The 15,683-nt window shown below is 44.2% G+C and overlaps 1 protein-coding gene across 3 annotated transcripts in view; it reads right to left on the minus strand.

Annotated features, from left to right (window-relative positions):
- Nucleotides 1–15,683, minus strand: part of ENAH (ENAH actin regulator) — a 146,482-nt gene that overhangs the window by 94,466 nt on the left and 36,333 nt on the right. The gene's annotated exons all lie outside the window — the stretch shown is intronic.

Genomic DNA, 15,683 nt, shown 5'->3' on the forward strand with positions numbered 1-15,683 from the left:
ATACATCATCCATGCAAAATACACAGAACCACAATTGCAAAAATACCCTTTAAATGTTTTAGAAGGAACATCACAAACATGTTGCCAGATGAATTAACGTTTCTATAAAAAGACAGAAAGGGTTCTATAATATTCTATATCACTAGCACATGCTGTTATAATTACTATATCTAGCAGTAAGCTCCAGGGAAAGGTAAAATCTATACAACAAATTATAGTGAAGTATTCACAATAGACCTCCCCTTTCATACTTTAAAGAATATGACATTATATTTTGACCATTTTAGAGATAATAAAGCATTAGTTCACAGCTCTGCTCAGTACTTATTCTGCAAAGTCTTCAACATCCCCATCCTATGGTTCATGGTAAGAGGGATGCCATGTCACCCTTGCTTACACCAACTAACCTAAGCAATATTCTAGACTGTGCAAGCAGCAATACAGTTACGAACTTAATTCTTTCCAGAGATCCGTTCTTAACCTGAAACTGTTCTTAACTAGAGGCGTGCTTTCACTAATGGGGCCTCTTGCTGCCGCTGTGTCGCCAGCACATGATTTCCATTCTCATCCGGGGGCAGAGTTCTCAACTTAAGGTAACTCTTCCAGGTTAGTGGAGTTTGTAACCTGAAGCGTTTGTAACCTGAGGCGTCTAACTCGAGGTACCACTGTAGTTCAAATGCACCAACAGGCTATAACTAAACGCTGTGATATATGAACTCAGTCTGAATGAACTCAATCCAGTTGTCCATCCATTCATCAAAACTGAGTGAAAGAATTCAGGGGGAAAAAACCCGAGTATACCTTTTAGGAAATAGCCCCTGAACACAGGGGACTCTCTCACACCAAACGTCTGTTTCAACACCATATACATCCTGACCTACCTGACAAATGTCTTGTTTAGTAGCAAAGAAGCATCCTAGGTTCTCTCCTGCTCCATGAGCCTTTAATAATTAACAATTAACAGACCACTTGGAGAAACCAACTTCAGAGGTAACTTTGCAAGTGAAAAAAGTCAGACTGCAAGGCCAGTCTTACCATTAGGTTGAGTGATGGCATCCCATCACCTGTCTTAGAAGTAAGATTCAACTGCCCGTCTGGTCAGCTTCAGCATATGAAAATGGAGATGAGGCGTCATTTCATCATTAGCTTCAGGTGGGCCAGCCTTGTTCCAAGTTGCCGATTGGCTCAGAGAACTAAGAACATAAGAAGAGCCTTCTGAATCAGGCCAATGGGCCATCTAGTACAGCATCCCGTTCTCACAGCAGCCAACCAAACACCTGTGGGAAACCTGCAAGCAGGACCTGAGGGCAAAAGCATTCTCCTCTTCTGTGGTTCCCAACAACTGGTATTCAGAAGCATTCTTTCTCCACAGACTGAAGTAGGCATGTATCCTGTTTTACAGCAGACACTCTACTCTGAAGGACTTGTCTGTTTCAGGGATGGGGGACCTATGAGCTTCCAGATTAGCCATGCTAGCTGAGGCTGATGAGAGCTGGAGTCCAACAACATCAGGAGGACCACATCCTACTCTACCTTAAGGACTGCCTGATGCAAGTCTTCTTTAAAATAAAGAACCATGAGAAGAGAGAGCAGGGTCCTTGAAGATTTCCATCAGCGATTAAGATCTGGACAGAAAAAGGAGTAGATCAGGGGTCAGCAAACTACAGCCCGAGGCCTGGATGCGGCCCACAGGGCTTGTAAATCCGGCCTGCAGACCCTGTCGTCTGCTCAATCAGTCCCCGTGCTAAACTGGCATCGCGCAGAGGCCTCACCACACAAGGATTGACTTCTGCGACGCTGGCATGGCTTCGGATTGGTGGCAGGAAGCCAATCTGAAGCCGTGGATGCCTCTGGGCGATGCTCCTTCCTTCCCGCTGAGGCGGGCACGTATGGCCAAGAGTCAAGTGGGAGGAAGTGGTGGTGGTGGGGAGGCTGCCTCTGCCGCCCAGGCCAGCGGACCCCTGGCCTAGGCAGAAGACAACGCTGCCACTGCCGAAGATGAGGCAGCATTGGCAGCTGCGGTGTGAGTGGCAGCGGCGGGGGGGGGGCCTTTCAGGAGAGGGTGGGTCTGGCCCCCCACAAGATCTGAGGGACAGTGGACCGGCCCCCCCGAAAACGTTTGCTGACCCCTGGAGTAGACACATACCATAGGTCACCTGGTCACACTTTTCTCCACTACTGCGAGTTACATTTCGATTTAAATTATTGTAATTCTTTCTAAATGTTCGTTTATACATATAAATCAGCATAAGCTAATGTTGTGCAAATCTGTGTGATATTTTGACCACTTTTTTGGTGATACATCTGTAACGACACTAATGTAGACCCAAAGTAGAAAAGTATTTCCTTCTTAAATTGTCTGTTTGCTGACATCTTTGTCTCTCTAGATTCCCCCCAGAAAAATACTCTTTTGGGTGAAATACTTCAAAGTGGAGTAATAATATCCAATAATATTCATATGCCTAGACTAGGGCTAGAGGAAAGCTTTGATGCACCACACATTTAAAGCCAAATCTATCAAATTCACACTTTCCAAAACTGTGTGCCAACCAACACACAGCTATCCATCGAAATTCACACTTAGGTGAATTTTGTGATACAGTCCTCCAACCAAACAGTGTTTGCAAAAATGTACTTATTAGGTGAAATTGTGCATAAGATATTAGTGAAAATAATATACAAAAAGCATTATATTGAAGGTAATTGCTTCCAAAAACGTGTGCATTAGTCAAAACTACATATTAAAAGAGTGTATTATGCTAATGAATTTTCATAGGCATTAAAAAGAAAACCACAAATTTCTGCAAAAAAATAATAATGAGAACCAAATTTGAGATTGGAAAAATGAGAAACTGAGAGAACCAAAACTGACAGATCCTTCCAACTCTAGTCTTTGAGGCCCTCACAAACTCATTTGCAGAAGACACTCCTTGCTTGGGGTGGTTGATCTAAAGCCAGCCTGGTCTACAACAGGCCTGCTCTAGGAACTTCTCTATCATCTTCAAGCCTGCCTAAATTGTGACTTGCCAAGCTGAAGTCATGTTTTGCCATATTTTGTGGCACACCAGCAGTTTACTATAGCGCTTGTTTTTTATGCTTGCCTTGTACTGCAAAATTGGCATATAGGGAGAATGAGTTGTCAGGAATCTGGAAGGGCACAATAGGTGCTTTCAGCTTGGTGAGTAACACAAGTTGTGCAGGACTTATCCACTTATACTTAGAGCTGAGGCTTTATTTTAGTTATTTAGTGCCACCAGTGGGCTTGGCACTTTGCAGAGTTACTTAGCTAAAACAAAGAGCTTAAAACTAAAATTAGAACAGTGGCAGGGCAGAAGGAGGACACTTTGTAATGCTACCTTGGCAGAGTAGCACAGGTAAAGAAAATGTCCCCTTTGTTCACAGATGTGATCAAACCTTCGTTTGGGAGAAGAATGTGGGTCACATTTTATTTTCACTTTTAAAGGCTTTTCTGCCTTCCCTCGGTGACTTGAAAAAGTCACACCTGCTCAAACACTCCAGCTCTTGAAGCAAGAGGGACTCTGCCAAATTCGGAATGTGTCTCTACATGAAACGCATTTCACAGGTTTGCACAGATGCAGTGGCCGGGGTCCAAAGAGCTACTTTAGGGATACCTGAGGGAATGGGAAGATCTAGCAGGATTGTTGCCTTTCCCTCCCTGTTTAAACACTGCTTTTGAAATCACATCCCATTTCAAGAGAGGGTGGGTATGCTTTGTACCATGGAGAGTTGCTGCTGGAAACACCCAGTCCAAAATGTTACCTTTGAGGCATGCAGAACTTGTTGGGCACCCCCTTGGATCCCAGCCAGCAGCTCTCTGTGTGCACAGCCCAGCACTCCTTTCCATCGCAATACTCAGAGAAAAGGTGTGGTCGCAATCGGAGGATACAGTCAGCATACATGAAAGGGAAGTAACGCTAGCAATGTCAACTAGTTGATAATACCGGTGCCCTAAGGGATGCTCTTGGAATCAGTTTACTTAACTGTGGTGACTGGCTGAACACCCTTAACACTGTAATTGTTAAGGGAAGTTGCCTTGAGCAATAGAAAAGATGCTGTAAAAACTAACCAGTCATTCCCCACAGCAACTGTACCAACAAGTAGAAAGAGGAAAGAAACTGACAGCTTTGTAAAGTTTTAAAGTACGTTTTAGGCTGCAATCCTATCTACTTGGGAATATACCCTACTGAATCCAATAGGACTAACTTGGTGGGTCTGTAAACTGCCCTGTGGTCCTCAGATCAAATAACAACTTCTGAGAAGACATGGTTAGGTTAAGATTTGCAGCCTTAATGTCCAAGTTGCAACCAAAGAGGTATCAGTTCCATAGCATTCTGTGTCTTCGCTCCTTCTGTTAGGGCACTGACAGACATTTGAAGGGCAGCTATTGAATGTGATTCAGGTTGTAGCACAAGGTGTCAAAATGCAGACATCTAAGTGGCTGCACACACAGCCCAGTTCTGCGCCACACATTTGGAACAAGCCGTGCGTTCCGAAGAAGCCATTAAATATGGCTTGGAGATGAACTGGAATTTTCGGCAAGCGGCGCTGAATCGCTTGCTCTGCTTCTCAGCTTCTTAATGAGGGAGCTGGGACTCCTCCATGGAAGAGTGAACCGTTGCCAGGGGAGTCACAAGGCCTCCCACTCACCTGCTGTGGGGCAAAACAGCAAGCAGAGGAGGACGGCATGCAAATGAACTGCTGTCGCACAGCGGCAGAAGACTTTGCTCCAGAATACTGTCTCAAATTCAGCAAAACAAAGATGGGGAAACTTCAGGCCAGGGGTCAAATGTGGTCCTCCGGAACTGCTCTGTCAGGCCCTTGGGACTCTCCCCAGCCATACCTTTCCGGAGTGCTTTTGCCAGGCTGGAATATAGATCCTTGAACTATGGCAATGCTTTGATGGAAAGAGGTGTGGTGGTGGTGTAGACACTCCTGACTTCTGCATGGCTGGAATGTGGCCTAGTGTAGAAAGGTAAGAGTCAAAATCATTACTTTGCCCACTGTTGCATCTGGTATATGCCCACAGAAGGTTGTCCATGAGGCAACATGGCTCTTGGATTGGAAAATATCCCCCACGCCTGCATTAGAGCAATGCACAGAGTGCTAAACATCTGCTAGATTCTGCTAAATTTCCAGAAGTGGCTTTTACATGATGTGGAAGATCGCATAAAGCACAAAAATGATCAGGTAAGGAAACATCAGGAAAACAGCACAGTCCATGCAACAGAGTCCATGCAGAGTAACAGAGAAAAAAGTCTGTTCCATTTTCTTTCTGCCCTTTAGATATTTGAAGATCACTGTCTACACACAGCCCATTCACCCTTATCTTATCGTCTCCAAGCTAAACATACTCAGTTCTTTCAACCGTTCATCCTTGGACTTCATTTTCAAACTCCTCACCATCCTGGTCCCCTTTCTCTGGACCAGCTGCAGTTTGTCAGAGTGGCACCCAGAACCAGAGACAGGACTCCACAGGCAGTCTGGCCAGCACAGAATAGAACAGAACTTTAAATTTCCTGAGATCTGGATAATATGCATTATGAATACAGTCTTGTGTTAGCCTTTTTTCTTTCTTTTTTTTAGCAGCCTCATCGTACTGTGGGCTCATTTTCCCTTTGTGATCAAGGAAGTGATCTTCCAGATTACCTTTTTCCTGAGGAAGGCTGGATGAGCTCTCAGAAGATGGCTGGTCTTTAATGAGCATTTGTTTGCAGGGAGGTTGTACAGCAGAGCACATTTGCCCTGATTCGCTTGCGTGGGGGTGGTTATATGTTTTCCCATTAATCTATTTATTCATTTAAAGTGCTTATGAACCACTCAGTTACCAAAGTTTCTAAGCGGTACAAGTTTATTTTTAGTACCTACACTTTTTACTGCATTTCCCTGCCCCTTGCTAAGCAGAAAAGTCTAGGTTTTTATTTGTATGTTTGCTTTAAAGGGAATTTGTTGCATCAGAGCATTTAAAAACATCAAACTATGCAAACCTAAATTTCTGTATGTGACTGACTCCCCGCCAGGTTGTCCATTTGAAAACAGAGGTAGGTGGTCCCAGCAATAATGAGTGCATCCACACCTGCCCAGTGACATTGTGGGTGGGCATACAGCAAGATCGCAGTCACACATCCTTCTTAATTCACTTGGGTCATGTGTGGGGAGAAAAAGGCACAGATAACCTAATCAAGCGGGAGGGTTTTCAAACATGTATCAAGTAACCACACTCACCCTTGTGGATGGCAGGAGCTGGAATCAATAGAAATGGAAAGCAGCACGTTGAGGATGAGCAAGCATGATTCTAGATTGAGAAAAATCTACATTTTTGTGCTACAAATGGGTTTCTGTGTATGCAGCCACTGCATTAAAAAGAGAGAGTACATACTGGTTGGCATGCGTATATATTGAGCCACATGGATAGGCCAAATCAGGAAGAGAAAAACCTATAAAAAATGAACCACTGTGCAGACAGAATTTCCAGGAAGAGGATTCTCTAATGCATCCCCTTGTGATTTTAATTGGTCTATTTTCTCTCATTTTCTCATATAGTTTCATTGGTTGCTGGATCCATAGCTGCCTGATGAACTGCTATCACTGGAGCGATCAAGACCGGCTAACTGCCTTAGCAATTCAGCCCCGGAGTCTCGCAGCAATATCTCTGAGGCCCAGTAAGAGGAAACATCCTGCACTCCTACTGCACCACTACCCCTTCAGCACTTTTGCTTTGAGGCTGGTGTGCACGAAAGAGCTGAATAGTTCACTCTTAAGCATTTCAACACTGGGCTGCCACACATTCCTTTCACTGTTGTACAACGGTTCCTTTTCCTCTCAGGTCATAGCTACATGATAAGAGATATCTGAAAGCAAGTGCTAGGGTAAAATCATCTGTCAAAATGGATTGAAAATAGTCTGGCTCATATTAAAGGCAGCCTTGAAACAAAACCTGCAGTCGAAATGTATCCAAAGTCTGCACAAATTGCATGTTTCCTGCTTGTATTACAGGGATGAGGAAACTGTGACCCTCAGATGCCACTGGACTCCAACTCCCATCATTCCTGGCCTACTTGGCCTATGGTCAGTGGTTATGGGAGCAGTAGTCCAGCAACATCTGGATGGCCAAAAGTTCCCTTTTCCTGTTGTATTCCATCATGAATGGAAAAGTTCTGACTAAACATTTGGAAAAACCTTCTGACAGTAAGAGCTGCTCAGCAGTGGAACAGACTCCCATGAGAGGTGGTGGACTCTCCTTCCTTGGCGGTTTGTAAACAGAGGTTGGATGGCTGTTTGTCATGGATACCGTACTTTAGCTGAGATTCCAGCATTGCAGGGAGTTGGACTAGATGACCCTTTGGTCCCTTCCAACTCTATGATTCTATGATTGAGTCTGCTTTATGCACGTACAGTGGTACCTTGGCTTAAGAACAGCTTAGTTTATGAACAACTTGGATTAAGAACACTGCAAACCTGGAAGTTTTGGGTTGTGAACTTTGCCTTGGAGGCAGAACACATTCCACTTCCTGTTGAGTGTGTTCCATTTGTAAATTGAGTCCCCTGCTGCTATGGGAAAGCACGCCTTGGTTTAAGAACGCTTTGGTTTAAGAACGGACTTCCGGAACGGATTAAGTTCGTAAACTAAGGTACCACTGTAATACTAAACCATTGTTTATGGTAAGCCCATGGTTGCTCAGAATGCGGGTGTTAGTAGACCACCACATTGTTCTCTCTCTCATTGTGCATCTCTCTCTCTCTCTTCACACACATTAGGGGCTGCCTGAAGGAGCGTCTCCACCCCCATTGTTCTGCCCGGACACTGAGGTCCAGCTCTGAGGGCCTCCTGGCAGTTCCCTCATTGCGAGAAGCAAAGCTACAGGGAACCAGGCAGAGGGCCTTCTCGGTAGTGGCGCCCGCCCTCTGGAACGCCCTCCCAGCAGATGTCAAAGCGATAAATAACTACCTGACATTCAGAAGACATCTTAAGGCAGCCCTGTTCAGGGAAGTTTTTAATCTGTGATATCTGTATTTTTTGTTTCTATGGAAGCCGGAAACCCAGCCAGATGGGCGGGGTACAAATAATAAATTATTATTATTATTATTATTATTATTATTATTATTATTATTATTATGCCATCCCTGCTCACTCGGATTTCCAACCTCACATACCCACCAACGCCTCTGTTAACCCCCCCTTCCCCCGCACCTGGCCACCCTCTCCATTTTGTTGAACTGCAATTCCCATAATTCCTTACCATTACCCAGACTGGCTGGGGCTAATGAGACTTGTAGCCTAGCAACATCTAGAGGGTACCACAATGGCTACCCAATGTTTAATGTTACACCCAGTGCTTGAGGGGGCTGGACAAAGGTCTTGATAAAGGTGCTATGGAAACCAGCACAAAATGATTGCCACAGGCAGCAAAAAAAAAAAGGCGGGGGGAGGGAGAGAGAGCTTACAGTACTCTGGGCTGGTGCTCACCATCACACACAAAAGCACATATTACACCCCAAAGCAGTTTGTATGTTGAAAAATGCAACTGGGATATATATATATATATATGCAACTATACTATAAAGCATCTACATGTTTGTGGAGATGCCTTGGGTAGGAGTGTGGGATGAAGTCCAGCAAAATGCCTTGTACAGGGTACCTTGGGTTAAGTACTTAATTCGTTCCGGAGGTCCGTTCTTAACCTGAAACCGTTCTTAACCTGAAGCACCACTTTAGCTAATGGGGCATCCTGCTGCCGCCGGGCCGCCAGAGTACAATTTCTGTTCTCATCCTGAAGCAAAGTTCTTAGCCCGAGGTACTATTTCTGGGTTAGCGGAGTCTGTAACCTGAAGTGTATGCAACCCGAGGTACCACTGTACTTTAAGGCAAGGAGGGTGAGTTTCAAAGTGTCCTTTAAGTCCACTTTTTGGGGGGAAGGTTCTAGTACTATGATGCAGGCAGCTCATGTCTAAATCCAACCCAGGAACTTTGTTTTAACAAATTGAAGAAGACATATAACAACCATTCAGTTCAACTTCAAGACCTCTAGCATTAACTGAGGGGTGGGTGAGACCCTGACATCCTTTTTCATGTCGTCTAATAATACATTCTTCTGCAATTAACTCCTATTGAAACCAGTCCCCTTTCAAATTAAAACAGCCCTCCTAAAGTATCATAGAATGATGTCAAATCTGAAATGTTTATGTAGCAACAACCCCCGGAATAAACTGAGGCTTGGAAATAATCTTCTAAAATATGAACCACCTAATTAATATAATTATAAGTAAACTCTTGTCACCAGAAATTCACTGCAAGGGAAGGAAGATTCATGAATTGTTTCCATATGGGATTATTTAAGACTTGGTTGTGTGGAAGTGGGATAGGTAATAACACCAGGCCCAAAAGTATTTGATTATCATAATTTTGTTCAATGAATCTAGGCACTATTGCATCATATTGGGAAGACAGTCTGTTACTTTTCTTATGGACCAGCCCTATGTTTTGATTGGGCTGAGCACAGTGGCACGCAGTCATTGGACTAGGCGGATTAGGCTAGTCCCCTAATGCAACTGGCACCACCTTCCCAATGCCCAGTAAGCTTCTGCCCGGCTTAGGAAGGGAGGTGCTATGCTCACACGCATGACAGCCGTTCCTCATCGCTTTTGCAAGCTGGCACTTATAGCCCTAACTGTTCCCCTGCAAAAAATGTCACTGCACACCAGTGGCTGAGCAGTGTACATGCTTATTGCCATAATATTTAAGGACTGGCTAAAGTCGGAATGGCAGAACTTAGCTAAAAGGAATTAGCCTCAGTTTCTCAGAGTCACTGCTACATTTTTTTCAGAAGCAAGCAACAAAGGTTTGAGCACAAACACATGTTCAATATGTGTGGTCTGCAGCTGTGTTTGTGATCTCCTGGAACTGGGCAAGCTCCTCTTTTGTGTACAAAATTGCAAAGCAGAAAAGCGAAATGACCAGCTCTATGTGCAATAGCTTCATGGGAATATGCTCCTACAACAAATTTGGGTTCCCTATTATTCATGTTCTCTGCATATAGAGATCCGTCTTCTCTTATTTCCACGTTAGCATTCTGCAGCGCCAAATTTGTGGAGGGCAACAGCTATGATGTCACCAAGCACCATTTCTCATGCAGTTCCCCAGACCACCTTTGTACTGCAAGAGACCACACCCCCATTTTGGTTCAGTGCTGTATCACCGGGTGCGGCGTTTTTAAATTACTGGAATTCTTCCAAAATCAGTTGCCACCTGCAACTGCAACCAGGGGATCTCTCTGGTCCGTCTTCACTCTCCAAGAGTTTTGGTAAGAATTTCCCAATTATACTTTTATATATAAGCTAAGCATCATTTCATGCTTTCATCTAAACATGAGGTAGGAAGTTCCAGGCTTTTACACAATCAGTTTCCTTGCAAGGAAAAAGTCTTGATGCTTATCTGGCCTGCATAGCTCAGTTGGTTAGAGCGTGGTACTGATAACACCAAGGTTGCAGGTTTAATCTCTATATGGGGTAGCTGCAGTGGCATAGCGTGGGGGGTGCAGGGGGGGCCGGCCGCACCGGGCGCAACATCTGGGGGGGCGTGCTCGCACTCGCAGCTCTCTGCCCCTACCTGGCTCACTCTCTCTCACTGCAGTGCTGGCTGTGCGAATCCGATCCGAGCCGCCGGGTCGCCGCCCACTGTGGAGGTGCGGTGCGGTGCGGTGGGGAGAGAGAGGGAGGGACTATCTGGGGGAGGGACAGTGCAGCGGGGGGGCGCAAATTACTTGCCTTGCCCCGGGTGCTGACAACCCACGCTACGCCACTGGGTAGCTGCATATTCCTGCATTGCAGGGGGTTGATGATCCTCGGGATCATTTCCAACTCAGCAGTTCTATGATTCCGCCTGCATGACATGACTATTACCATTTTACAGTGTTGAAACCCTATTTTGGGAGCAAGCAAGGAAAGTCAGTCTTACCGGATATGTGTTTATGTTGCATTTCCTTTGTTTGTTCCTCTCTGCTGCACACACCTTCCCCCCTGACAATGACTTCCTAGAAAGTGTTTCCACCCAGCTTCCAAAACAGAGCACACCACAACATCTACTGTCTCCAGTCAAGCCACTCAATACAACTGCATCTATTCAGGCTCATCAGACAGAGACTCGTAACTTAAGAATTTACATTAGTCATTCCTCAAACTACAATAGCCACCTAATGTACTATGAGTCTGTGGTGGTACGGATGATGACAGATGAACAAGTCTGGCTCGATAGCCAAGAATAATTACTGAAGGATAGACATAGAAGAGAAAATGACAGAAAATTACATGTCACTTATAATTTCCAGCTAAAACCACTCAAATGTATCATCAGTGATCTACAGCCTGTCCTGGACAATGGCACTTCCATCTCTCGGGCCCAGAGTGGCAGCCCTGTACTTGCTAACAGACAGCCCTCCAACCTAAAACAGCTACTCACTAGCAGCAACAGGCCACATAACAGAGATACAAACACATAGAGCAGTCCTGTGGCCGACCCCAAGGCCAGCTGCGTCCCCATGGCTACTCCGGCAACAATAGTACTGACCTAATATCATTTTTACTGCAATACATTCAAGGGCCAGGCTATCTGTGAGGGAATGTGAAGTGGCCAGCTCGGGTGGCAGGATCCGCAGAGGCAGCAGATCTGGCCTGCAAGAAATTCACTGCTTGCTGCTGCCACCACTGCCACAGTGGCAGTGATAGTTGTGGTGTGCTCACTGGAGGCTGGATCTGCTACCTTCTCAGCAGCCTTCCCTCAAATGTTGAAGACCAGGAGGCACTGCTAGTCTCCTCCCACCCTTGTTCCCATAGGAGCCAACTCCTAAGGGCCAAGGTCCTTTTGCCCCCCCAAATAAAATATTTGAGGGGTCTGGCTCCGCAAAGTTGATGGGCACCATTGTTCAAATGGGGGGTGGGTATAACGTCATGTGATCAATTATGCAGGGCAGGGCTTACCTGGGTTCCCCAATATGTTATTCAAGTTGGCACCCCTGTTGTTCCTGTTGTAACTCTTCGCTCCTTCTTCCCTTGCAGGGCGGGGTGTGTGTGTGTGTCTGCCATTTTGTAGTTCACCTCAGGTTCCAATGTGTCTTGGGCCAGCCCTGAATGCACTCTACATCAGCTCAAGTTGCTGATACTGGTATACAAAGACCTATACAGCATGGGATGAGGATACAAAAAAATAATAATAGTCTCAGCCCTTCAATCCTAACAAATTGCTAAAATCTGCAGGACAGGGCCTGCTGCAGATACAATCTTACCAGCTCAGAAAGTCTGCTTTGCAATAATATGGGATTTAGGCTTTTAGCATGGTGGCACCTATCATTTGGCACTCCTTCCCATCAGATTTATTTATTTATAAAAAATATTGTTGTTGTTTAGTCGTTTAGTCGTGTCCGACTCTTTGTGACCCCATGGACCAGAGGACGCCAGGCACTCCTGTCTTCCACTGCCTCCCGCAGTTTGTAGCTTCGAGAACACTGTCCAACCATCTCGTCATCTGTCGTTCCCTTCTCCTTGTGCCCTCAATCTTTCCCAACATCAGGGTCTTTTCCAGAGATATAAAAATATATACTTCTGAATATAGGGTGGCATATAAATTCAGTAAATAATAATAATAATATACAGACTGCACCCACTGTCAAATCTCTGCTGAAAGAGTATTCCACAGAAAGGAACCAAAACAGTGTAAAAACATCATAAAACTATTGTTCTTGTCAAATAAAACAGGTCTGGACAACATGTTTCTTGAATGCCCAATTTTCCTTGGGCACCTGTGGTGCACCCATGGAGAAGGCCCTGTTTTGGATCTCTGTCCTTCCTGCTACTCCTATTGATGGAGCCAGGAGAAGAGGCACCTGCCCACCCCCCCTTCACTGCCCTGTTAGTTGGCTGCTCCTAATAATAAATTATTAATCCATGGAATTGGGGCTTTATTCCCTTGCTCATCTTCCAACGGGATATATATCCCTTCCTCTGCCTGCAATGCCCTTCTACATATGTAGAACAAACAGGCCAATCTCTATGCAAAAGAATAAATGGAGACAAACCTGACATCAAAAGTGGCAATATTTCAACCTCCCCGAATACTCTGAAGTGACCTCAGAATGGCCATCCTAAAGCAAAGGAACTTCAAAGGGAGACTGCAACGTGAAACCACTGGCTTGTAATACATCATCAGGAGGTTCAATGCTATCACTTGTGGACTGAGCCGAGACGAAGGATTTTTAGCACATTATATGTCTGAAACCCTACTTTGTACTTCTAGCCAAGTCAAGCAGTGAAGCAAGGCACCCACCCAAATAATCCTTGATTTGGTAGTTTTTAACCTAAAACAAAGATGTATTTATGATTATACATTTTCTATACCATATACTTCTCTGTATTTGTTAAAAGTTGTGTGATGTGAAGGGAATTAAGGTTGTGGCCACATTTGACACAAGAGACTGCCAAGATCACTTAGTTGCATGCTTTTATGAAAAAAGTTTTAAGCCTTGATCAGCTATGGGAACCTGAAGTCTTGCTTTGGACAGGCAGAAAGGGCTCAGGGCTCAAAGAAGTTATTTTCACAGCTTGGGTTTATTTGGAAACATCTCAGTAGTTTCAGTTTTGGTAGAAATTGTTCAGAAGTACATGGCAGGCTTGTTTTTATTCTATATTAAATTTGTATACAGGAAGAAGAAGAAATATTTCAAAAAACGTGGTTTAGTGAATATGGTTTATGAAATGCATGCCTCTTGAGACAAAAGGAACTACTTGTAAAGGAAACAGACACCTCTGATAAATCCAAAGTGGAAATACGTAACATACTGGGAAATATGAAAATAAGGTCAGCATACTTGATGGAACTAAAATCAATACAATTAATATTTTATGTTGGGGAAATCAAAAGAAATTGTAGTGAATCAGTTGGGGATTTAAAAGATGAAGTCTAATTAAGGAATTATTCATGGAACTGGTTATTAAGACCTTTATTCCCTTTAGCTTTCATTACAAGCACTGAGGTAAAGCTACTACACACTGACTACAGGAATTTCTTCATTTTATATTCCTTACCCTTTTTTGACATGTGCTGTCCAAATTTTTATTTATGGGTCAAAACCATAGAGCTTCAATTTAAAGCCTTGGGAATTGAAAATGCCTTGCCACCCTGTAATCTCAGAAATAACAATGTTGGTGCCTTGTGGATCTGTCAGGGTGGATATTCCACACGTAGGAGCCACCACCAAAAGGACCCTTTCTGCCATTGCAAACTGTCTAACATCTGAAGGTGGGAGCACTCAAGTGAAAGTCTCTGAGGATGACCTTAAGGACTGGCAGGTTTATAGTGTGCAGAAAGTGGCCCTTCAAGTAGCCTGGTCCCAAGATACTGAGAACTTTAAATGGCCAAACCAGCACCATGGGTTGTGGATGGAAACATACTGGAAGCCAGCGAAGACATTTAAAGACAGGTGAAGTATGTTCAGGCTCATGTGTTTTAATTAGTAAGATTGCTGCCACATTCTGAAAGTCTTTCAAACAGTCTTCAAGGGCAATCCCAATACAAATGCATTGCAACAATCTAATCTGACCTCACAAGAGCATGGATAACTGTTGCAAGCTCATTTTTGTCTATGAAGGAACTCTGGCTGGTGTACCAGTCTAAACTGCAGAAAGGCTCTTCATGCCACAGAACCAGCTTGAGCACCCAATGAAAAACCTAGGTCAAACATCACTCTGTGACTATGAACCTGCTGTTTAAAGGGAGTGGCAGCCAACCAGAGTTGTCTAGACCTCTAAGAGATATTGAGGCATCAATGCCCCTCCTGGTTCAAATGAAAAGGACAAATAGAGCTGTGTGTCATCATTATATTGAGGGTACCTCATGCTACATCATCTTTAGTGGAGATTCCTGAATTGCAGGGGGTTGGATTAGATGAACCTTGGGTCCCTTCCAACTCACTCAGCGGCTTCAAGTTGATGATAAACAAGGCCTATGCAACACCACAACACAAGTGCCACTGCCATGACAACAAATTCAGCACAGTTTGAAATACAACACTTGATTGTCACATTGTGGACCTATACCCTCCTGAGTTTTGAGCAAAGCTTGTAATTTCTCACCTTGGTCCTATAGCTTTCTCTGTTACCTCATTTCCCATTTGCCCTGGTTGTTGTGGTTACAGGCAGGAAGGCTTTACCACCCAGAACCTCATGCTTAATGCATAGCTTCTGTTAGGTGAGATTATAATATTCAGGATTACTTCCAAGGATCCTGGGAAATGGAACTACCAAGAGGCTTCAGGTTCAATGGAACCCCAGTCCTCACTCTGGCTCTCTGGAAGGAATGGAAAGCAGAAGATTCATTTAATATTTGTCAATGGATTTTAAGTATCAACTTATTAAGTTTACCTTTCACCTAAGAAGTCCACTGACATTTGCAACTGGGATTGAAATACAGAGAACTTAAAAAAAAAACAACCAATAAAATATTAGCTTGTAGAATTTGCTCGATGTTTCATCTTTTGCATGTGTAACTGGGAATAAATCTGACAGAAAACAGCAGGATTGGGCTTGGGAACTCAGCCAGCCCACCCCCAAATTTCTTTCAACTCTAATTCAGTGACCTTTTTAAGTAAGGCTAGTGTTGGATTTTCCTATCTTTCACA

This window comes from Podarcis tiliguerta, assembly GCF_965153285.1.
Source record: "Podarcis tiliguerta genome assembly, chromosome: 3".
NCBI classification, from domain to species: Eukaryota; Metazoa; Chordata; class Lepidosauria; order Squamata; family Lacertidae; genus Podarcis; species Podarcis tiliguerta.